General features: G+C 33.2%; 1 protein-coding gene and 1 long non-coding RNA gene across 2 annotated transcripts in view; one reads left to right on the plus strand and one right to left on the minus strand.

Moving 5' to 3' along the window:
- Positions 1 to 23,548, minus strand: part of LOC125844247 (putative disease resistance RPP13-like protein 1) — a 75,181-nt gene that overhangs the window by 31,870 nt on the left and 19,763 nt on the right.
- LOC125844277 (uncharacterized) lies at positions 5,139 to 8,982 on the plus strand. Its single transcript, XR_007444132.1, has 4 exons — positions 5,139 to 5,553; positions 6,928 to 6,990; positions 7,475 to 8,273; positions 8,779 to 8,982. It is a non-coding gene; the product is annotated as an uncharacterized LOC125844277 (long non-coding RNA).

The raw sequence follows: 23,548 nt of genomic DNA on the forward strand, positions 1-23,548 counted from the left end.
TTCATATTCATTTTTAAATTGTCGGATGTTACAATATCTCCCCCTTGGGAACATTCGTCCTCGAATGAGGTAACTCTTACAAAGCTAAGGGTGTAACATCAACTCAACACCCAACAAACAACCATGCAAACGCAACAACAATAACGACATGCTCATTATAATTTAAAGAGCACTAAGAAGGAAATTAATACCTTAATCTGCGGATTCAAAGAGATATGGATATCTCTTCTTCATGTCTTCTTCGGCTTCCCAAGTTGCTTCCTCAACAAATTGGTTCCTCCATATTACCTTAACTGAGGCTACATCTTTCGTTCTCAACCTACGAACTTGACGATCCAAAATTTGAACAGGAATCTCCTCATAAGATAAGTGAGAGATTATTTAGGTTGATTACTTTTTTCTTAACAAAAGTTTTGAGTTTTGACACAAATAAATATTTCCAAAATGAATTATTAGTTAAATTATGGAAATTTTACACAAATCTCATAGTGTTAAGAGCCTTGCTCTTTTCTATATTACAAAAATCTCTTAAATTTGGTGGAATCCGGATGCATTCCAAAACGTTCCGATATATCGCGTCTTGGTTTCGAGTACAACATTCAACGTCCTGATACATATTCGACTAATACATCACGTAAAGTGATGTATAGAAAATAAGAGAGAGTAGGATTTTGTAATTTTTTCGAGTGGTAGAAAATTTTAGAAAATATGGTAAAATAAGTTGTATATTTAGATAATTTTCTCTTAAATTATTATTTTTTCAAATCAGTATGTTCCTTTAGCTATTATAATGGGCTGGTTTTTGTCAACCATTGAATTCAAACCCCAGCCCAATTTGATGGGCCTTCAACATGCTAATCCATTCCATCTGAATTTCCATGTGCACATATTAGAGTAACTACATTACATATTTAGGCCGAAATAAAGTTTTAATTAACTCTTTTTTTTTGTCAATATTACTATCACTGTCATATATGTATGAGAAAATAATATACAAATTAGATCATATGCTAATAGGCATTATGTGCATATTCTCATCTAATTAAATTTAGATTCGAAGACCAAACAATCAACGAAATATGAAATAATTAAAAGAAATCATCTTGTTGATCGATTACGTAGAAGAAATATAGAAAAAAGTACTAATTGTAATTTGATGGAATTATAATACTCTATACTAAACATCAAGGTCAACAAAATGTTCATCATCAGCTAATATTCATCCATGGCGGGTTATGATTTTTATTAATATTATAAGTACAACCGGTTTCATATAAATTAAATTAAAAATGTATTTAATTTAATGTCTAATTATTTTGATACGAGGAGAATTCTAGCTTATGTAATCCTATAATTTCTACATAAAAATGATTCAATTTAGCCTTGAAGGTTAGTTAAATCTCAGTAGACAAAAATTGCCAAAAACAAATTGGAACAATTGAAAATTAAAAATAACTACAAGTATGAAAAAAGAAAAAATCATCTTGTTGGACAAATTAAAAAGATGAATAGAAAGAAGTACTAACACTAAATATAATTCAAGCTTAATATAATATTAAGAACACTATACTACTAATTATCAAGGTCAACAAGACGCTTATCATTAGCCAATATTTGTCCACGATAGGTTGATCTTAGTGTATGAAATCGAATTCTAGTTTTTTCTTGAAAGAAAGCTTTAAGATCTCCAACTGTGTCATTACGCTAAACCTTAATATTAAATATACAACTCGTAAACTTGTTGCTCGATATTGATTCATATCGAAGGATTAAGGTAGATCCTTTCTTCATTCCTAGAGAACCAAGAGTTTGAGGATTTCCTAAAACTGCACCCTCGTACAAAAGCTTTTGATTCTTAAGAAAATCCAGTTTGCTCTTGAATATAGGCTTTAACTGCAATAATACTATCATCCGGTGCAACCATTAAGGTATAAGAAATACGACAATCTTTAGCAGTACCATCTATAATGTACTTAGATCCAATCGCGTCTTTGTAAGTATCATCATGAATGATAATTTGCATCGTTAGACTCATTGACCATGGATCTTTGACCATAGAGAACAACATAAGCATTTTCATAGATATTTGTGTTTTCGGTGTGTATCGCAAAATTAACGTAGAACCTTTTTTTATTCCTAATGTAAATAAAGTTTGCACATCACTCAAATCTTTACCATCCTTTCTCAAAAGCCTTTGTTTTTTAAAAGGAATATGTTTTTCCTCTTGAATGTATGCTTTAACTACAACTATTGTATTTCCTGGATCAACCATTAAGGCAAAACGGCTTCGATATTCTTTAGTACCATCCATGTTGTCTTGAGCTCCAAACTTGGGGAAGAAACATTTTGATAATAAATTCCGTTAATAATATTTTGAGTGTCATCATGAATGATAATTTGCATAAATCGACTTGTTGACCTTAGACATACAAGATCTGTAAAGATAAAACTCATCATAAGCATGTATCAAAGCAAACTGTAATATTTAGGACATTATAATTAAATAATTAAAAAAAAGTAACATACTAGCAATGCAAAATCAGAGAATTTTAATATAAAAATCAAAAGTGAAGAAAGTGAGAGGATACATTGTTTGCGTTTTGCATCCATAATGAAAATTAATTAACTTTGTTCTCTCTAATTAACCCCAAATCCCTATTTGTAATATCATTAATTATAAGAAAAGAGCCAAGATAATTATTGAAACGATTCAGAATCCCATAAATTTGGAAAAATTAATTCTATTATTTAAAAATAATTTGACTTTTCCTTTTTTTGAGTATAATTGTTGGTTTTTAATGGTTCAAGTACTACTATTTATTCATTTAAAATTTAATTAAGGAAACCACACAATAAAAGGAAATAAATCTCCTAAGAGTGGAAAATTGAATCCTGCAGACAAGCAAAAAACGTGATAATTTCAATAATATATCATTATGCAATAATTATTGAAGATCTTAGGAAAAATTTTGTCATTATAACAAAGTACATTTTGAGATGCCACATACTAACAAATTGTTATACATTTAGTATACCAAATATATAAATTGTATATACACAATATAATTGATACAAGTGATAACAATCAATTATACAAATAAGAATTTTTGTTATTATTCTTTGTTTATGATTTAAGGGCTATAATAACAATCATGGAGCTGTCACAATCAATTGCTAAGCAAAGATATAAGTACTTATTAATTTGAATTCATACTTGAACTATAAATTTGTATTTTCGTTGTTCATACTACTATAATCAATTGGACACATTTGTTGCTAGAGCCTACAGAGTATAATAATGATGCCCCATTGATCTTTAAATCTAGAATTCTCCTCTTGTTATCTGATATTTGTGTAAGAAATCCATTAAGAAAAGAATTGCCCAAAGGTACGGTCCACAATTTTAGTTAACATAATTTGGCCAAGACTTTCATTATTTACTCGAAATGACCTCATTCTTTACCTTATACCAAAGTAAATTACTTCTTTTTCCCCCACTCTTTCTCACCTCATATGTGTCTCTTCTAATATGATTAGCTTTGAATTAAATTTTAAGTTTGTTAGTTATTTAGATTGAATGTTGTTTCGATTGATTCTAAATATCAAGAGGAGTTCAAAATTAATATTATAAAAATATTACATAAAAAATAATTAAATATACAAGAGTTTTAATTAAAACATACAATTTATATAATGTTTAATTAAAAGTTTGTATACTGAAATAATATTAAAATATTCAAAAAATGAATTGATGTGATGAATAGTGTTACACCAAATTTGGTGTAACACTATTCACACACCAAATTAGATGTAACACTATTCACACACCAAATTTGATGTAACACTATTCACACACCAAATTTGATGTAAAACTTAATTAGTGCTCAACATATCAGATCCCTTGGATTACTTAGCATTGCTTATTCAAGGGATCTGGATATACTTTTTTCAATTTTTATCTAACCATCTGCCATCCGAAATCCACTGGTCCAACTAATACGATTGACACAAGGGTAGGCCTACTAAGGGGGGTAAAGCGTTCACTATCAAGAGATTCTCCATTCTCAAGGATGAACCCGAGACCCCCACCTAGTTTAGAATGTGCCACGGTATGAATTTCTATCAAAAGGAATCTGACTGTGAAGCAACTCCGCAAAAGCTAACACCTTGATACAATGAAGTTTAATCAAGTCTAATAAATGTGACATTCCAAACTCATTCCCTACCGATAAACAAAAAAAATTCCTTTCATACAACAAAATAGACTAACAACTCACAAAGATTAAACATTATATACCACCACAAAAGATTTGCAATCACACACACCCACAACTCGCAAATGCAACCTCTGTATTATTAGTATATTACCCAACAAAAATAAACACTAGTCTATAGTTGATGATTTTCTCAAATTCTTTAAAAAAAAACAACATTTTTTATTACCAATTTGGCGTGAAGAGATCGTCAAGAAACAATGTGTGTTTGAGAAAGTGTTTTCTTAATTTTAGCTCTGATTAGTTTTAATTAGGCTAGAAAATTTTACTCTAGAAAATAGTTGATAAGAAAATAAGTGTACAGAGTGGGGGTGATTTTTTTTTCTTAATTATACAAGTCAAACTATACTAGTATAGATTAATTTAAGTTGGCTTCATCTGATTAAAGTAAATAAAAGATAAGACAATCTACAAGGATGTTAAGTATGAAATAAGAAAAAATCACCTTTGTTGATGTAATTAAAAAGATGAGTAGAAAGAAGTACTAACATTAAATATAATTCAAGCTTAAGATAATATTAAGAACACTATAATACTAATTATCAAGATCAACAAGACGCTTATCATTAGCCAATATTTGTCCATGATAGATAGGTTGATCTCAGTGTATGAAATCGAATTCCAGTCTTTTCTTGAAAGATGGCTTTAAGATCTCCAACGGTGTCATTACGCTGAACCTTAATATTAAATATACAACTCGTAAACTTGTTGCTCAATATTGGTTCATATCGAAGGATTAAGGTAGATCCTTTCTTTATTCCTAGAGAAACAAGAGTTTGAGGGTTATTTAAAACTGCACCCTCATACAAAAGCTTCTGATTTTTAAAGAAAATCCAATTTGCTCCTGAATATAAGCTTTTTAACTGCAATAATGCTATCATTCGGTGCTGTAGTACCATCGATAATGTCCTTTGATCCAATCAGTCCCAGAAACAGTTATAGAGTTTGAAACCAGGCGTTTGCCTGTCAGGCCTACAATTACTCCGGTGGATCCTCCACCATCGGAATCGAAGGAGATAACAGTGACAGATGCTCTTCCGTTGGAAATTACTCCTGAGATGGCGATTGTTCTGAGGAATCCTCAAAGAAGGAATAATAACTGGTGCCATCCTTGTTTAGGGATAAACTCCAATTCCAACCGTAGATTTTTGGATTTTGATATCAGAAGAGCTGCTGTTCCTACTCTTCCACAAATAACTGCTCCTGTTCCATCCATCCGCCGGCGATCAACATCGGCTACTGGAAAACCTTGAAAAACAAATTGATGAGTAAACTAAAGGTCTCTCTTAAATTCTCTTCATTAGCGCATAAATTTTTATCCTCCTAAAGTCTGTTTCGGTTGGAGAATGTGTATTTGTATCCTAAATTTTGGTGATTAATTAGAGTTCCTAAATTATGTTTATTTATATGCTAAAGTTTGTTGATTAATTAGTTCCTAAGTGTATTTATATGCTAAAGTTTGTTGATTAATTAGATCCTAAATTCTGTTTGGGTTGGAGAATGTGTATTTGTATCTTAATTTTGTTGATTAATTAGTTCCTAAATTATGTTTGGATTGGAGAATGTGTATTCGTATCCTAAATTTAGTTGATTAATCTTTTTGGTTTGGAGAATAATGTGCATTTGTATCCTAAATTTAGTTGATTAATTAGAGTTCCTAAATTATGTTCATTAGTGCCTAAAATTTTGGTGATTAATTATCTCCTAAATTATGTTCATTAGTGCTTTAAACAGGAGCAGTTTGCTACTCTACAATATCCTACCTCTTCATCCTATACAAAAAATCTAGGGATGAAAACTAAGCTCCATTAGTCTACATTTATATTCTAGTTCCTATATTACTTGTCTTGCAATGGTCTGAGGGTTGACCTCTTTTTTCTGATTAATCCTCTGGTTCCTTTCCTTCCATATGAAATACTGCAAGAGTGGCCCTGTATACTTCGTCTGGTGCTTTCCTTGAGCACAAATTTCCTTGAGCCCTGACAGCTTAGAGATGATGATCTATTGTACCATTTAGGAGCTCATTGATTATTGCATGTTAGCGCAACTTTTGGGAAATCACTTGTAAATACAGAATATAGTTTCCTGATGGACAAATGTTCTGTTTGTATAAGTTGTTGTTCAGTAATTCCTACATCTTTGAGTTTTAGTGATCATCCATGATGCTTGGTTGATCGACATATTCCAAATGGATCCTTGCTTATTGTTGTAGCAGTGTATCCTCCTTTCTACACAGGTTTTAATATGGCAGCTAGCTCGATTCCAGGTTGTGATATTAGTGACATTAAACCCACCTGCCGTCTTTGGATAACAAAACTTTTCGCCATACTAACAGTCCCTTTCCTTGTCATTTCTGCTTTCCCAGTCCAAAGGTATCTCCTTAAGACAGCTTCGAGCATTTGGATAAACACAAATATCTGAGACCCCGATGTTTGTATAGAGACCAACACGCTCTTAATCAGTTGCTATCTTCCAGCGTATGATAGAAATTTAGCTGTCCAGGAAGTGACCATTTTGTCTATCAGGAATTCTATATTCTATCTTCATAACTCTGTGTCTGGTCACTTAGAATGTAGTTGTATTGTTTTTGAGTTGAATGTAGCTATGCTGACTTGGAATTAAATTGATGGGTATGTATGTACTGGTTTCACAGGCACACTCCACAGAGGAAACCTCATTGCTTTAGAAGAGAACTATGAAATTAATAAATGTCGAGGTATTATGCTATCCTATTTTCAGCTTCGTGGGTTTTTATGTTTCAATCGTTGTTCTATTTCTGATCTTCTGCTATTTTTTCTGACTGAAGCCTTATGGGTTGGGTTCTTCGCCGCTACACTTATGAACAGGTTAGTTCAGCCTTTCCTCTTTTTACTCTCATCTACTCAAAAGCTTTGGTTATTAATTCCAATTAAGGATCTAAATTTGTATTCTAAATTGCTACATGCCTTCTCTAGTAATAGCTTAGTTAAATTTGCTTGTTACATCTTTATTCTTGTCTCTGTGATTACTACTACAATGTCTTTAAGTTTTCTTTGTTTGAAAGTTGCCAAACTAATAGACAGTTTTACTATTGTGGAATATTGATATCTCAACCTAGAAACCTTATGTCTCTAAGATTGATATTTGTCTCTTTGATTCTTGGCTTCCATTCATTACCATTAACTAACAATATACTAACCAAATTTTCTATTTTTATATAGACTGACAATGGCGAATCATGGGGATTGCTTAACATCCTAAACCTAGGAATTATCAAGGGCTATCAGTATTAGGAGTTTATCAAGGTTATCGGTATGAGAAGAGTGTGTACATTGCCCTTTTTTGTTCAATTCTTGATCAGTACGAGTGTTTGCTTAACAAAATGTTGGGCCCGAGACCATACATACCTAACTAGTTTACCTTCCATTGAATGGGAAAAAAACTGAACCAGAATTCCCGTGGGAAGTCCTTTTGTTGCCTAAAACAATCTTATGGTCCATCATTATGTAATCCCTACTCGAGTTCTACACATACAAAAATAGATGTATTCAACTAAAAGGAGCCTTCAGCAGGCAGTGAGGGTACTTGTCAATCACTATGTAATGTACTTAACTCCGCTTCTGCTTGTGATTACTATTTGTACATGAGTCAAGGAACTCAAAATCACAACACATTCACCCTTTATTTACTAGTACTGATGAATTACTTAATAGTAAAATGTATCCCTTGTACTTAAGAGGTTATACAATCTGTAATGTTAATGACTGGCTTTTGTTGAAGAATGACTATGATGATTGAACGTCTGTAATTCGTTTGTCTGCAGGCGTGTGGCGTTATTATGAGAAACAACCTTTGGTTATCCATCCCAAATATCATTATGAAGAGAGAAAAACTGCTGACACTTACTACACTTCATCTCAATTTTCATTAGGATAGTTGAAGTATGAAGTTATTCATATGTATTTATACTTATCTGCAGGTCCTCAGGATGATCTAGGCGGTATGGATGTAGCAAGAAAGGTTAGGAAACATCTTTCTTCTGATTAAACTTGCAGTGTCCAAGATTTTAATCCATTTATATGCCAAATTATTGTGTACTCACACTCCCTTTAAAAGCATCTATTCACCTTACAGTATGCATAATTAAGACATAATATTTCATCACACTCCCTTTAAAAGCATCTATTCAACTGGAAATGGCTAAGAATAAAAAATACAATACTCTAAGACCACTCAATTCTTTGTCAATATGATACATTTATTCTGTTTTGGAATGTCAACTGCAACACGTCTTAATGGTTTGAATTAACCATCTAAAAGAATGTAATTAATATAAATTTTAAATAAAGAAGAACGAAAAACTAGTAGAGTGATGGGTGCTTATCCTGTTTTTCCCCTTATCATGGCTACTTGTAAGGAAAACATTAAAGCCAGTTCCCCTCCGGATTTAAAATTCACGGTCTCTTCTAGTCTGTGATTCGTTTTTCTGATGATGATTGAACGTCTGCAATTCGTTTTTCTGCAGGTGGCCAGGAGATATACACTTGTTGTTACGCGAAACAACCTTTGGTTATCCTAGCTGATATCCGGCCTTGACATTCAAAATTTATTCCCAGTAACATCTAAATAAATGGTAAAATGTATGTCCAAACAGGGGCTGATCTACATGGTGGTGAACCCCGTTCCTCCTTAACTTTAGGTTAGTATCATAATCAGAGTCCTGAATAGATTGTTCACGCCCTACATGAATCAGACTATTAACTGACGTGCAAATTTGGAAATGTTAATGTGAAGAAATTTTCAATATTTTAACGTGTAATTGATCGATGTGTCTATCTATGTATATATAGATATTTATCTATAGTTTGAAATGTAATTCAAATCGCTTCTTATTATTTATTCATCGTTCTATCAAGTTTGAAATAGATACTACGAGACCTCTTGATAAAATAGGAGTTTGAAATTTAAATAATGCGCAAGTTTATCGAAGGATTATTTCACTCATCTGATTGTCATGTGTACATAAAATAATATAAAAAGCATTTTTTAATATAGAAAGAAGTACAAAACAGTAAATATAATCCAAGTTTAAGACATTATAATAGTACTAATTTATCATGGTCAACGAGACGCTCTTCATTGGCTAATATTTGTCCACCATACATTAATATCAGTTTATGAAATCGAAAACCAGTCTTTTCTTGAAGGATGGCTTTAAGATCTCCAATCGTGTCACCATGTTGAACCTTAACATTAATAACACAACTCCTAAACTTGTCATTGGATATTGGTGCATATCGAAGAATTAAGGAAGAACCTTTCTTTATTCCTAGAGAAACAAGAGTTTGCCGGTCTCTAAAAGCTGCAACCTCATTCATAAGCTTTTGATTCTTAAAAGACAATCATGTTTGCTCCTGAATGTAGGCTTTAACTGCAACAATAGTATCATCCGGGGCAACCATTAAAGTATAAGAAATACGACACTTTTTAGTAGTACCATCTATAAAGTCTTTGTAAGTATCATCATGAATGATGATTTGCATTGTTCGACTTAATGAACACGGATCTTTGACAATAGAGCATAACATAAGCATTTTCATTGATATTTGTGTTATCGGTGCATATCGGAGAATTAAGGTAGAACCTTTCTTGATTCCTAATGAGCGTAGAGTTTCCTCATCACTCAAAACTTCACCATCCACGCTCATGAAAAGCTTTTGTTTCTTGAAAGCAATCTGCTTTTCCTCTTGAATGTATGCTTTAACTACACCTATTGTATTTCTTCGATGAACCATTAAGGTAAAACAATTTGGAGAGTCTTTAGTACCATCTAAGTTGTCAGGAGGTAAAGAAACATTTTGATAATGAACGCCATTGAATAACACTTTTACTGAATGTGTCATCTTGAATGATATTTTGCATAGTTCGAATTTCTGTCGATACACGTACGAGATCTGTGAAAATAAAACTCAACATAAGCATGTATTAAAGCAAACTATATTTTCTAGGACGTTATAATTAAGAAACACAATAAATAAGTAAAAGAAAGAAAAAAGGTAACACTAGTAGTAGTCAATTTTTAAAATAAACACATTATAACATGCTGAAACCTAATGAAACAAAATTTAACAATGCAAAATCATCAAAAGTGAAGAAAGTGAGACCATACACTTGGCGTTTTGCATCCATAATGAAAATTAATTAACTTTGTTCTCTCTAATTTCTAAACCCCAAATCCCTATTTATAGTATTATTAATTATAAGAAAAGAGACCAAAGTAATTATTGAGATGATTCTAGAGATCCCATCGATTTAGGAAAATTAATTCATTATTTAAATGTAATTTGACTTTTCCTTTTTTCATTTTTGGTTTTTAATGGTTCAAGTACTACTATTTATTTATTTATTTAATTAAGGGAAAACACAAGTCTTCCATAATTTCAATAATTTCTCATTATGACAAAGAAGAATTAGCTCTACAAGTCTTCCATCTTTATTACTCCATTAATTAAAATAATTAATAAAAAGAAAATCTCCCTCTTAAATAAGGTTGTCACCGAAGGAATTCTGATATTGTTTCTTCTAATTTTATTCTTATGCTGACAGATAAAAAAAAGAAGTAAATTTTAGGTTTAGCAAACATAAAAATCATATTTGTATGCTATAGCTATAGTTTGTATAATTGCCCTCTATAACAAACTTTATGCTTGCTATGGAACATCGATTTGTATAAATCGTTGCCAACATCTCATTTGTATAAATCGATGGCAGCCTATCATTTGTATAAATCGTTGGCAGCCTCTCGTTTGTATAAATCGCTGGCAGCCTCTCAATTTAATTTTATGTGTTTGTATATCTGCATAAAATTTGAATTTGTATACAATTGAATCGAAATAAAACATGTGTGTATCAAAATCTCTCTCTTTCTCTCGCTTTATACAACACAAATTATACATTGTAATTTGTATAATCTGTGTTTGTATAAAGCGAGAAAGAGAGAAAGACAAAAGAAAACTGAGCAGGGGAAGATCTGTATTTGTATAATTATAAGTTTATAGAACGAAAATATATGTATTTGTATATACAGTTTTCTCTCGCTTTATACAAACACAAACACATTTTATACATTTGTGTGTGTATAAAGTGAGAGAGGCGAGGGAGAGACTGACAGCGAGAAATGAAGAGTGGCGAGCGAGAAATTCAGGGAGAGGCCAATGACAACTGTTTGTTATGAGTTACAATTAAATCAAATTGTGGTTATAACATTTAATTTGAATTAATAATTTGCTATTTTATACGATTTTCCCTAAATAAAAAAATACAACTAATATACTATATTATATTAGTATACCAAATATATAAATTGTATATATAATTTATTATATACATATTGTTATACATTTAGTATAACATACAAGCACATGAAACATATCAACATGATCACAATAACATACACCGGTTCTATCATGGAATTCATACAAAATTTGTTATTGTACTGGGCCAACCATGTGGTACCCGAGATCCATTTCCCCTTCCTCCGCCACCTAAAAATAAATAAATTATATTATATTATAAAATACTTATATAATGCAAATATATCATTAATATGCTATACATATTGTTATACATTTTGACTTCCCAATATGGAATGTGGCGTGGAAGGTTATCTATGATAAATTTTATAAAAAAATAAATAAAAAATAAATTTGATCATGAAAATAATAAATCTAAATTTGCCGTTGAATCAAAGAAGTAAATAAAATCACGTGTGTAAATGATCAAATATACCCTACATGGATTTTTAAAAAAATTAAAAAAAAAACCAATTTAAAATTCATTTTTCAACTTCTGTTAGACAAAAAAAGTATATTTGGGTCATTTATATAGCGATAGAGACATATATGAGTCACTTTTATTACAAGTGTATATAAACTCTAAATCGCAAAGTTGAGGGTATGTCTTTATTGTCCTCTCTAAAATAATTGAACAAACTCCTTTCAATAGAATTATTCAAGGTGTTTAACTGGTTATTTTAGATTTTTATTTTTATATGAAGATGTAACAAGTTTTGTAGAATTTTAATTCAAAAGAGAACAAAAAGAGGATGGTTCAAGCGATTTCAAAAAAGAGACTGAAAGTAAAAGAAATTGTATCTAACAACACTGAATCAAAAACATTTAAAGAAGAAGATGATGAATTTGGGTCAATGGACCAAGACGACGGTGAAGAAATTGAGGTATTTTGTACAATTTATTTTGTATATTTTGTGATTTGTATTTCTATTAATACATTTCACAGTATGTTGTATATGATTAAATGGATTTAGTGTATCCATGTTTATTGTTGTTTTTATATTTTTTAGACCTTATTTGTATATTTTCAACAATTATATACAATTAATTCTTTTGTATTTGTATATTATCAATAAGTATACGTTTCAACTATTATTTGTATAATTCAGCATTATTGACGTATTTGTATAATTTATTTTGTATATTCTTTGTCTGAATTTCTTTATTTTGATGGATAATGTCTATACTTGAAAGTTACTAGAATAATTGAAATTTAAATTCAAAGCTATATTTTTCTTCAATTATTTTTTATTATTATTTTTCCAATAAAACGAGAGTACAATAACAATAAAATACTCAATATAATCTGACAAATTAAATATGAAAAAAATAGAGTGTACCAGACCTTACATACTAATGTTGATTAACACGATTCTAAGTTGATGGTAATTTGAATGATTGATCTCTTTCTTCTTTCGTATGACTTTTTATCTTTGATCTTAAAAAATGCAACAAAACTTTTTAATGATTCAATTTTAAATTATAATGACGTGCATTGTGTGCATACATATACTAGTATATATATACTTTTATAACCGGCAAAAAAATATTATATATAGTATGTCAAATTTTATATAAAAATGTATATAAAAGATATCTATACATGAATATAAGCTAAATCGGGTAGTATTATATAATATTTTATATCTTATTATATGACATAAATATTTTCTCCCGTAAATATAAAGTGTAATTTTCCCAAAAGAGAGATTTAAAAAAGTGACATTAAGGAAGAACATAGAAACAAATCTTTATATTACACTTGTTTGTCTGAATAATTCAATTTCCCACTCTTAGGGGGATTTATTTCCTTTTATTGTTTTTTTTAATTAAATAATTTTTTTTTTGTTCACTGATCAAAAAATAAATTTTTATTTTTACTTATCACTTTTATTATATCAAAAAAATTATTTTTTTCCTATTTTACTCTTAACATTAATTATTTATTTCCAAAATTATTTTCAAACTCTAAGAATATGTACGAAGTAATATTAAATATTATTATAAAATATTCATATGGGATTCTTTATTCTCGATATAATAATTTTAGCTTTTTATTTCCTATAATAAATAATACCTCAACCTCTATAAATAGGGGTTTCGGGTTTTTGTGGTAATACAATTAATATTCATTATGGATGCAAAAGGCAATGAGGGCATGCTCACTTTCTGTTTTTCTTTTCTTAATTAACAATTAAATCTATAGCCAACATATTTATTACTATAATAGTGTGATTTTTTTAGTGAAATTTTCTGATTTTCTTGATAGTTATGCTTATATTGTGTTTTCTTTTTATATTATATGTTTTTGGCCAGGAAATTGAACAATGGAAATTATCATTCAAGATGATACTTTCAAAAGAGATGTGATTCAATGTCGTTTATTACCAAAATCCTTTTTACCAAGGTTTGGATATCAAGACAACGTGAATGATACTAAATAATTTCGAGATTATTTTACGTTGATGGTTGATCCAAGAAATATAATAGGTGCTCTTAAAGCATACATTCAAGAGGAAAAAGGAATTTCTTTTAAGAAACAAAGGATTTTGAGTGAGGATGGCGAAGATTTGAATGATGCACAAACTCTCTTTTCTTTAGGAATCAAGAAAGGTTCTACCTTAATTCTCCGATATGCACCGATAACACAAATATCAGTGAGATTGCTTATGTTGTGCTCCATTGATAAAGATCCATGGTCATTGGTGTCACACCCCAAGCCTACACCCTGGACGTGGCCGACACTCGAAGACCATTGTTGGCCCCCAAGCAAACTCTTGGCCTGGCTTTTCTAACTCAGCGAAAACTTAACTCAACAGAATAACTCAATGCATTGAAAGGTCATAAAGCAAACCAACTGATAAAAACTGGCCAAAAGGCAACTCATGTCTCAAAATAGAATATTTATATACATCTAAATAGATGAGAGACTCAATACTAACTGACTGACTGACTGTATGTCTATGAAGCCTCTATAACACTGAGATGTATGTTGGGACAGACCCCGCAACATCCTAATAAAACAAAACTAGGAACACAAAATAACAGAGTCCTCCGGAAAGCAAGGAGGCTCACCACTGACTCTGGAGTGCTCAGCTGGATCAACGGCATGTTGGATGTTGATCCTGGGTACCTGCGTCTGCATCATCATAAGATGCAGGCCAATTGGCATCAGTACATTGAATGTACGAGTATGCGAGTTGGAAAGCTAAACCACAACTTAATCTTGAAAGGAGTACAAGAGAACACTTACCTCGACTATGTTTGACTCATGAATACTGAACTCAATATAAAGCAATAAGACACATGCAATACGTAAAACTTGTAAAACATTGTAAACAACTTAGTTCGTTAAGGATAAAACAATAACAACTATATAAAAGTAATATAACTTTAGTGGGAGATTCTTTAACCGACAACCACCACTATGAGCCCTAGTGATGATACAACGTTTTACCTCACGTTGCCCAAGGACCATCCGATACCTTGCCGTGATATAGGACCTTACTTTACTTAGTGGATCCACTAGCTTAACTTACGTGATCATTTAAAAAGAATGACCCGTCAAGTCCTATGTTGGCTACATGGTTCTTATGGAGAGTTGAATTACTATGAAATCGCGTCTCTAATTCGGTGCTCAATACTACTCCCAAAAATATACTTTGGCTCATAAGTGTTTTAAACACATCTTTCTTTAGTTTGAGATAATTGCTCAAAACTTAGCCCAAAGGCTCTCTTGGAAAACATAGTTCCTTTCTTACTCAAATGTAAAACATTTATAAACTTCCTTGGGAATACTTAGTTCCCTAATAACTTTTGAGAAATGAACTCAACTCTATACTCTTTACTTAACTTGAAACTTGAGCCTTAAAATGAAGTTAAAACATTCAATAAAGACTCTTGAAAAACGTTAAAGACTTGCTTTGACTTACTTCTTAACTTCTAGACTTGACTTCTAACTTCACTTGACTTTGATCCTAACTTTCCTCGAATTGGATTATGAATTCAAGGGTAATGATCTCATGTTTATGGATGAGTTCTTGATGTTTAGATGTACTTTAGGGTGTTGAAAACAACTATAAAAGATAGGTACATTACCAAGGAACATGCATGAAAAAGTGGGGAATGTGTAACATCCGGCAATGTGAAATAATTGAAGAGGCTTAGAATTGGAAATTTTCAATTTTGGAAAGAATTTTAAAGTTTTGGAAATTTGGTTAAGTATGGGAAAAAGTGAGTTTTTGGCCAACTTTGAACAGACATAACTCCTATATCAGGATGATTTAGGAGTAGTTCCAATTATGTTTGCGAAGCTTGTGGAATGGTCTTTCCGACGCCACCAAGTTTGCTCAATTCCGAGTTTGTATGAGTGAGTTATGCGCTTTGGAAGTTGGGCAGTTGGCAGGGAATCCGTCCGGAAATTTGTAAGGGTATTTTGGTCTTTTCCCTAGCCTTTTATTGTGGATATATATATGTGTTAGGCTGATGTTTTTGATCAGTTTTACCATTTTTTTTTACAAGAGTAAGAGTTAGGGTTCTTGAGAGAAGAGGAGGAGAAGAAGAGGAGGAGAAGGAGATCAAGGAGTTTCCGTCAAAGATCGTCGTGGAAATCGTCGGGGGTGATCCCTACTAGGTATGTGAGCTTTTAGTGTTGAGTGATCCTTTCCCCCACACGCCAAACTCGTTTTATTATTTGAGAAAAGATTGGATTTGTTGTTGAAGTTGTTAGTTATTGTTCTTGTTGAAGTTTGTGGTTGTGTTGTTGAAGTTTCTTGTTGGTTTAGTGTATGTTTCCGGTGGTGTTTTTGAGTTGAATCTATGGTATATTGAGGTTTTTAATGATTCTAAGTGATTTGGGGAAGAAACCATTCGATTTTAGGTGAAATAAGGTGAGAAAACAAGAAAATAAACTTGCTGAAATTTCTGGGTTGGGGTCCTGGCGCGACGCGCTTGCCAGAGCGCCCCAAACTCACCTCTGAAGTTTAGGGGCTGGCGCCCCGCGCCACCCATGGCGCCAGGGTCACTTGCCCCACCTAGTTGTCGTCGGTTGCCCCGTTTGAGTTCATTTAAAGTGTGCATTCACTCCCTTTCGATTCCAACTACTCTAAGCTACTTCTAAGCACCAAAAGTCATTCCTAACATGATCAAAATCTTGAATTCATAATTCAAATTCAAGGTAGAGTTGAGAGTTATGTTTTGAGGATTCTTCCGAATATTCTAAGGAAATCCCTTTGAGTCTTTTTGAGGAGTCGTCTAAAATTTCTAGTAACTTGTTTCAAGACTCGAGCAAGTGAGTAAGAAAATGAGAAGTGTCGTAAACATAAGATCATTACCCTTGAATCCATAATTCCAATTCAAGTGAAGTTAGTTTCCAATTCAAGTGAAGTTAGTTTCCAAGTCAAGTGAAGTTAGTTTCCAAGTCAAGTCGAGTTAGAAGTCAAGTGAAACTAGAAGTCAAGCTTAGAAGTTAAGTAAGTCCAAGCAAGTCTTCAAAGTGTTCAAGAGTCTTCATTGAACGTTTTCACTTCATTCTAAGGCTCAAGTTCCAAGTTAAGTATAGAGTTTCAAGTTAAGTAAAGAGTAAAGAGTATACAGTTTCAAGTCGAGTAAAGAGTATCGAGTTTCAAGTTAAGTCAAGAGTTTTCAGTTAAATCAAGACTTTCGAGTTAAGTCAAGAGTCAAGAGTTGAGTTCATTTCTCAAAAAGTAATTAGGGAACTAAGTATTTCCCAAAGAAGTTTATAAATGTTTTCACATTTAAGATGAGAGGAAACTGAGATTTCCAAAAGAGTTTTGAGAAGTTTGAGTACTATCTCTTTTTGAGGAAAGATGAGTTTTGCAAAACAGTTTCTAAAACATGATTAGTATGACAAATCGAGTATGTCATCAATGTTTAAACAGTATGGTCTCTAGATATACCATCAATGTTTTAGCAGCATGAATATCCCGAGTCATCAATGATCATATTAAAATATGGTTTTGAGATGTTCTTTTTAGAAAGAGTTTTCAAGAGCCTTTGGGCTAAGTTTTGAGTAATTATCTCAACTAAAGAATGATGTGTTTAAAACACTAATGAGCTAAAGTATTTTTGGGAGTAGTCTTGAGCACCGAATTGGAGACACGAGTTCATATTAACTCAACTCTCCATAAGAGCCATGTAGCCAAACATGGGATTTCTCGGATCATGCGTTTTAGATGATCACGAAAGTTAAGCTAGTGGATCCATTAAGCAAAAGTTAAAGTTAGCTTCCTATATCACGGCAAGGTATAGGATGGTCCTTGGGCAACGTGAGGTAAAACATTGTATCACTACTTAAGCATGTAGTGGTGGTTATCGGTTAAAGAAATCCCACAGTAGAAAGAGCTTGGTTCCTCGAGAAGTTCTGCTTAGTGTGGATGGGGGTATGGGACTTCATTCATGCATTGCACAAGTAGACTTTGAAAGGAAGCATGGTATTTTCATGATATTATAAATATGATTTTTACGTTATGTTTTAAGTAGGTTTACAAGCTTTATATATTGCATGTGTATTATTGCTTTATATATTGAGTTTAGTTATTCATGAGTTGAACAGAGCCAAGGTAAGAGTTCCTTTGTACTCTTTTCAAGCTTAAGTTGTGGTTTAGCTTTCCAGCTCGCATACTCGTACATTCTATGTGCTGATGCCAGTTGGCCTGCATCGTTTTATGATGCAGACGCAGGTACCCAGGATCAGCATCCAGTACGCCGTTGATCCAGCTGAGCACTGTTTTATTTGGAAAAATATAACAGACTGGTTTAAGAGTCGCCACTTAATTTTTAAGAAAAATCAAGAAAACTATTGTTTTCAAAAGACTAAAACAGTAAATCTATTGAAAAACTATTAAGGGGGTCCGAGGTTCCTATTAATATTCTAGGAAGGTTTTTAAGGCACCTAGAATATCCGCTAATGCGGTTATCCGACAATTAATTTATTTGGCTAAAATAATTTTAACTTAATTTGACTTGCAAAATTGGCCTATTTTATAGTTTAAGGCTATTTTAAAAAGGGGATACGCTTTAGTGGACTATGTTTTAATATCATAAGAAGCGCGTATTTAATTAGTTAATTTTTTAGGAGATTAGTTCAGAATGGCCATCTTTCGGGGAATTAAATTGTGGTAACCTTAAGACTAACAACAAATAATGACAGGTAAACAAATATGAAATGATAAAGTAAAGAGGGAAATTTGGACCCAAGTCTGGTTTCCTGTCCGCCTGGATCGGTACTTGGGTCTAATCTCGTTTTGGGCTTTCGGCCCAATTCTTGCCTTCTTTGTACCTGTCCTAAACTTCTAACAAAATGATAATAGAAGTAAAAGGGCTTAGGCCCAAACATAACAAAATACAACTTTGGAATTAAAAGTGGGTCTTTGGCCCAATCTTTTCAATTCTCTAATATGCTCCAACATTTTCGACTCCGGGACCTGTACGTCGACTTTTAATGGCTGGCCAACCCGAATGAAGGAATTTGAGTCTTTACGACTCTCTCAAAATGCGAGGAAAAAAGGAGTTCATGATGGACTCGGACAAATTTCACATGCAAATAAAAGGGAAACGACATTAGCAATTGAAATACAAGAAAATAAAATAAGAGATGGTCATAATTTGAAACAAAAGCAATTCTAGTTGTTACAACTTAAAACCAAATTCAATAGTGCACAGTTAAGCCATTATTAGTTGTATTAATATTATATAAGAATTTAGACAAGCCATCTTTTAAACTAGAAATGACAATATTTGGATTAGTATGCAAATTCACCAATGGTAAAAAAAAGGAAAAGGTCGAGATATGCGCATACCCGACTCAATTCTCACGAGAAGAGTCACATTAAACTTTTATCCAGACAAGCTAATAAAAATGAACAAAAATAAAAATCAACGACTTAACAAAATGCTATCACTTTATGTGATATTTCTAAGGGAGCAAAATTTCACGTGAAACTTTGCTCGACACAAAAAGAGCATAAATAACCGGACTCGAAAGCTGCACATAGTCATAACCAGAGACATTAATTACAATTGACGTCAGAATTAACAACACTGATGTCTTAATAAGCTAAGGAGACGACATTCCAAAGAAGGTATCGGCTAACAGATTAGATCAAGGCTATTACCAAAGAATGGGATACAATCGATAATAGTCTTAAACACTAGAAAAATGAGACAAAGACTTAAGTCATCAACTAACTCGACAGTAGCTCAAATAGCTAAAAAGAGACATAATGCTGCCTTATGAACTAAAAAAAAAAGGAAATAAAGATCATGCTTACAAGGAGCCCTTTCGCATTTTTAGGAGATCAATTTACACGCAACAAGCATTTTTCGGCTAGAAGAATGAGCGAAAAGAGGCGTGAGCTTAACTCGGATGAGACACACTGGACCATAAGATATCCATTTAAACGAAAATAGAGCAGCTGGCTATTCATCTAACACACTACAATTGACACAACATGCCACTTCATATCACCTAAAAGTCGCGAGAAAATAAGAGCCCACAGGTTCATCAACATTCAAGCAAATAATCTTAGAAGAGATAGTGGGATACCCTTGAAGTAAACGACAACATAATAGCAAAGCTAGGCGCGAATAAACAAGAATGAAAACGACACTCATTAGCAGACAATAGAACAGCTAAAGCATTACAAATAAGACACATCGGTATGTCAAGAACTCAACAACCATCAGTAGCAAAACAAACTTCCAGAAAACGACACTATTTTCGCAACATAAAGGACGAGAAAGTCGAGAAGCTGTTACCTTTTCCAATGCAGCGAAATGGGGACAGCAACAAGCTGATCGACGACTTTCACCACGACAACTCCAACACCAATAGTAATCGAAGAATTCGAGCAGAATATCGTCCTTAATCAGACTTATGACGAACAAAATAGAGGAATGAAGCTTAGACCAGCCTTAGTCATTTCCCTTTGCTTCTTTTAAGATGTTTTTCGTATGTAACTTCCTATTTTTTACTTAAGATGTTCTGTGTATGTTTTTTGCTCAAAAATAAAATAAAATCTACTCCCCAAAAAGAAAAAATTCCCTCTACAAATGAACGGAAGAGATGTTATATAGGGGAAATTAGGGTAGATTTTAGGGAAAATTCGGGTCCGAATTGGGGGGGAAAAATGGATAGACAAGGGACCAATTCGAAATTCAAAAATCTTTCACAAATAAGGGGAGGCAACCTTTTTTCGAAGCTTCGTCCCCATTCCGAAAGAGGAAATGGGGGACAGACGCATGTTGCTTTATGCTGCTCTGTTGTACCGTTGCCGTGAGGAATTGAAGAAGACCAAAAAATCGCAGCGCTGCCCGATTCGCGCGTCCTCTCACGCCGAAGTGGTCCACGCATTGAGGGGAAGGCGGGACGCGTACAGGGGTCGACTTGCTGGACTGGATTGCAATTTGGGCTTGTTCTTGCTGGACCGGTGCTGCTGAGTCGCGAATTCTGGAGAGGAAGATGCAGAGGGGTCGGTTGAAGTTGTACGTATGTAACATTGTTGGGAATTGTATGTATTGTTGAAGGAAGAGTGGGCCGGGTTTGCTGATTAAGGGTTGGGCTGGGAAATTTCAATTAGTTTGGAAAGGGAAATGGCTGAAGTTTATGGGTTAAGGTGTTGGGCCACTGACTGAGAGAGTGGGAGGCCCAAAATATTCTGAAAATTGAATCAAGAATAGGGTAAACAAATGGCAAAGCTTGCAATTAAATGATAGCCCAAACGAATTTCAATTATAACCAAATTGAATTAGCGAATGTAGCCAAATCGAGTTTGATTAGCAAATTCGGCTAAAATTTAAATAAGACGAGCTAACATTAATTAATTAACGAGCTTCTTAATCTTAACGAATAAAATAATGAACTTAATTATAAAATAATTACTTTAACAATATACACGACTAAATGACCAAATATTTAAATAAACCTAAAATCCTTTCGAGACAATTTCGAACATTCATAAAATATACTAATTAGACACGTAATTATATAAAATATTATATTTATTATTTTGAAATTTATAAAATTGACAAAACTACTTAAAATGACTTGAAAATTATTTTGAATCTTATAAGGCCAATTATTTCAAATCGTTTAGAATTTAGGAAACTCGATGATTAATTTATATTGGGGAGGATCAAAATTGGGTGTCAACAAGCACTCCAGAGTCAGTGGTGAGCCTCCTTGCATTCCGGAGGACTCAATTATTTATGTTCTTAAGTTTTGTTTTATTAGGATGTTGCGGGGTCTGTCCCAACATCCATCTCAGTATTTTAGAGGCTTCATAGACAGTCAGTCAGTTTTGAGTTTCTCATTTATGTATATATGTAAATATTTTATTTTGAGACTCGAGTTACCTTTTTGGCCAGATTTGTATCAGTTAAGTTGTCTTATGACCTTCCATTGCATTGAGTTATTCTGTCGAGTTAGGTTTCCTCTGAGTTAAGAAAGCCAAGCCAAGGGTTCGCTTGGGGCCAGCAATGTTCTCTGAGTGCCGGTCCCGCCCAGGGTGTAGGCTCGGGGCATGACAGAATGAATGGGGAGAACTGGCGTCCCTGGTGCTCTGAGAGGCGCGGGGCGCTAGCCCTCAAACTTCAGAGGGCCGGCTGGGGTGCACTGGCTGGCGCGTCACCCCAAGGGGGAAACTGCAGAACCCCTTTTGGGGCGCGCTGGCAGGCGCGACGCCCCACCCCTGTCCCCAGAAAACTCAACTTTTCTCCTTCATTTTTCCAACTCTAAACCACCTTAACTTCAAAGGTTCCAGCCCCAAACACTTAGAATCATAAAACCCCTCAACATACAATAGATTCAACTCGAAAACAAACCGGAAACATGTCCCAAATCAACAAGAACTTCAACACAACCATAAGATTTCAACAACCACAACCAATCTTTTTCTTTGAAATTAAAATGAGTATGGCGTGTGGGGGAATGAACCAACCTAACACTATGATCTCACATACCTTAATAGGGATCACCCCCGAAGAAAACCACGACGATCTTTACGAACTTTGCTAATTCTCCTCTTTCTCCTCTTCTTTCTCTCTTCTCTCCCAAGCCCTAACTCTCACTTTTTGAAAGGGAAGACTGATTTAAAATCAGTCTAGACCCTTAATAAACAACCAAAAGAAAAGGTGAGGGAAAAGACCAAACTACCCTTAAAATTTCGGATGAACTTCCCTTACAACATCCCAACTTCGAAAGGACATAACTCACTCATATGAACTCGGAATCGAGTAAACTTGGCGGCGTTGGAAAGATCATTCCAAGGGCTTTGCAAACATAACTGGAAATACACCTAATTCATCCTGAGCTAGGAGTTATGACTGTTCAAAGTTGACAAAAAAACTCACTTTTTCCCATACTTAAGCAAATTTCCAGATTTTGAATTCTTTCCAAAAATGACTATTTTCAATTTCAAGCTTCTTCATAGTTATTTCAAATTGCAAGATGTCACAATTGGGTCGATCAATGCAAGTCATCATTCACGATGACACTTACAAAGACCATATTAAAGGACGTTCTTTTTTAAAAACTTTTGTATTGAAATATGGACCTAAAGACACTATAAGTGGTACTACTAAAAATTGTCGTATTTCATATACCCTAATGGTTGAGCCGAATGATACTATAGCTGCAGTCAAAGCTTACATTCAAGAGCAAATAGGAATTTCTTTTAAGAATCAAAAGCTTTTGAGTAAGGGTGCAGTTTTAAGCGACCCACAAACTCTTGCTTCTCTAGGAATTAGGAAAGGATCTTCCTTAATCCTTCGATTTGCTATAGAATTCGTAGTCAAAGTGACCCATGCCCTTATGGGTTGTATTTATATTAAGCTTAAACGTGGTGACACAGTTGGAGATGTTAAAGCCGCCCTTCAAGAAAAGATTGGACTTCGATTTCATAACCAGAGTTTACTCAGCCATGG

The sequence above is a fragment of the Solanum stenotomum genome, chromosome 11, assembly GCF_019186545.1.
Source record: "Solanum stenotomum isolate F172 chromosome 11, ASM1918654v1, whole genome shotgun sequence".
Lineage (NCBI taxonomy): Eukaryota > Viridiplantae > Streptophyta > Magnoliopsida > Solanales > Solanaceae > Solanum > Solanum stenotomum.